The following is a 3,126-nucleotide window of genomic DNA, read 5'->3' on the forward strand; positions in this document are numbered from 1 at the left end:
ATAGCGGTTTGAGGAAACACGCTCATATTCATGGGTCTGACTATAATTTCCCTGCAAAACATTGGCGTTAGGGTGACTCAGTTGAGTCCTCTGTCTGTATGAAGCCTTTGGGCCATATGAAGCCTTTGGTCTAGGGTTTGTCTTCCTCCCTTGTGGTGTCATGATGACATTCATGGGAAGATTCTCAAGACATATTTTGGGCACCCAGATCTTCTTCATAGGTGGCCCATTCCTGCAGTTAGTACCAATATACCTGGCAAACACTTCACCATTCTGATTCTTAAACAGTTTATGGTTTGCATCAAAGGGTTCATCAATGATAACGGGGTTAGCACAAGTGAAGCCAGATAAGGTGGATGGATCCACTGACGGTTCCTTTGCAACAACCCATGTGGTTTTGGGGTACTGCTCAGGCTTCTAGTAAGAACCATCAACATTCATTTTCCTCTCGGACCCAACACCCTCTTTCCTAGGGTTTCGGTTCAGAATCTGCTTTTTGAGGACATCACATAGTGTCTGATGCCCTTTGAGGCTTTTGTACATCCTTGTTTCAAGCAAAGTCTTCAACCTAGCATTTTCATCAACAATAGTAGTGGTATCCTCAGCAGAGGGGTTAGTTTCCACATCAGCAGTTGAAGATATTGCAACAGTAGCAGCAGTAGAACATTCAGCAATAGAAGTAGCGTTATCACGCTCAATGCATTTTATACATGGTGGTTCAAATCTTTCCTGAGCGGGACTGATCTGTTGAGCGCGAAGTGACTCGTTCTCTTTTTGAAAATCTTCATGAATCGCTCTCAATTTCTCAAGCTCTTGCTTCCTTTGAAGATAATCGTAGGAAAGCTTTTTGTGAGTTGTTGAGAGCGCTTCATGACGACTTTCAAGTTCCTCGTACTTAACATGAAGATTTTTGATGTCTTCAATTAAGGACTGGGATCGGGTTATTTCCGCGTCCAACAGGTCATCGCTTTTGTCTAACAGTTTTTGAATATGCTCCATAGCTTTCTGTTGTTAAGTTGCAATTTTAGCAAGTGTTTTGTAGCTAGGTTTGGATTCACAATCAGAGTCATCTTCACTAGTTGTTTGAAATTAAGCATTGCGTGATTTTACCTTGGCACCACGAGCCATCAAGCAGTAGGTGGGAGCAGAGTCATCCTTGTCATTAGCATCAGCGTTGGTGACGGAGCCATTGTCTTCAGTGTTGAAGATGCACTTGGCAACGTAGGCTGTAGCTAGAGCCAGACTTGCAATGCCAGAGTCGGACTCCTCCTCAGACTCCACATCTGCCTCCTTAGAAGCAGACTCCTCCTCTGAATCCATCTCCTTGCCAACAAAAGCACGACCCTTGCCAGATGAACTCTTCTTGTGTGATGAAGACTTCGATGAAGACTTGGAAGAAGACTTTGAGGATTTCTTCTTCTTCTTGTCGTCAGAATCATATTCCTTACTCTTCTTCTTCTTCTTCTTCTCATTGTCCCACTGTGGACACTCAGAGATGTAGTGACCAAGTTTCTTGCACTTGTGGCATGTTCTTTTCTTGTGTTCATGGGTAGAAGCTTCATCGTTTCTTGACCTAGACAGTGAAGACTTTATGAAGCCTTTCTTCTTAGTGAATTTCTGGAATATCTTCACAAGCATAGCAAGCTCCTTTCCAATGTCTTCAGGATCACCGGAACTGCAGTCAGATTCTTCTTCAGATGAGGAAACAGCCTTTGCCTTCAAAGCGCGAGTTCGGTCATAGTTGGGACCATAGATACCTCGTTTCTCAGATAGATGAAACTCATGTGTGTTGAGCCTCTCAAGTATGTCAGACGGATCGAGAGTCTTGAAGTCAGGGCGTTCTTGAATCATCAGGGCTGGGGTGTCAAATGAGCTGTCAAGTGATCTCAGAAGTGTCTTGATGATTTCATGTTTGGTTATCTCAGTGGCGCCGAGTGCCTGAAGCTCATTTGTGATATCAGTGAGGCAATCAAATGTGAGGTAGACGTTCTCATTGTCATGTCTCTTGAAGCGGTTGAAGAGGTTGCGAAGGACACTGATCCTTTGATCTCTCTGAGTTGAGACGCCTTCGTTGACCTTGGATTGCCAGTCCCAGACTAGCTTCGACGTTTCCAGAGCACTCACACGGCCATACTGTCCTTTGGTGAGATGACCACAAATGATGTTCTTGGCAGTAGAATCCAGTTGAACAAACTTCTTGACATCAGCAGGGGTGACACCTTCACCGGTCTTGCACTACTAGAAAAAGGCTTACTAGTGGCGCACCAGTTTTGCCTACTAATGGCGCACTACTGGTGCGCCACTAGCACCACGCCACTAGTATTTTTTACTAATGGCGCACCACTGGTGCGCCATTAGTATAGGCCACGGAGCGCCATTAGTATGCCTCCCAGTGGGCATGTGCTTTGCCATACTAATGTCGCACTGCTGGGTGATGTGCCATTAGTATCCTTTGGCATACTAATGGCGCACATTTGGGCGATGCGCCATTAGTATGTATATTAGGGATTTTTTTCTTTTCTAATATTTGCACAGATTACAAAATATATTATTGGACAGAATATAAACAGCACCACACAGCAACAGCAGATTCATCGAATACAATAGAAGATTAGTCTCCGAATACAATTCATCATATAAGTCTCTGAATTCAAAAGACCGAACAAAGATAGAACATTACAAGTCTCGAAACCGCGAGTAGCGAGTTTGTCGAAAGTAATACTAATCCTAACAAGTCCTACTAATCATCATCATACAACTTCTACTCGTTATTAAGGACCTAAAATACCCTATTTAAGGTAAAATAGCATAAAACAATATAGACCCTGACTCTCCATTATGGAGAATGGAGATCATCCTGTCTCCAATTCTTGCGCGGCGCTTCCTGTTGCTTCCAAGAACCTCCTTACGACTGTCCATACATTTTTCCCATTCTCTGATTAGCATGTCTCCGGTTCTTCTAGAAATCCGGTATGGGCAGTTGAGATTCGTGGGATGACCTGGATATAAGTTCAAAACTTGAAGGCTGCCATTCTGATACATCAAATGAGGCACACAATCCTCTGGGATTCTCTGTTGAAAAACATAGTAATAACTTCATAGTTAGCAATGATGTACTAGTTTTAG

This window comes from Triticum aestivum, chromosome 6D (genome assembly GCF_018294505.1).
Source record: "Triticum aestivum cultivar Chinese Spring chromosome 6D, IWGSC CS RefSeq v2.1, whole genome shotgun sequence".
Classification (NCBI taxonomy): Eukaryota; Viridiplantae; Streptophyta; class Magnoliopsida; order Poales; family Poaceae; genus Triticum; species Triticum aestivum.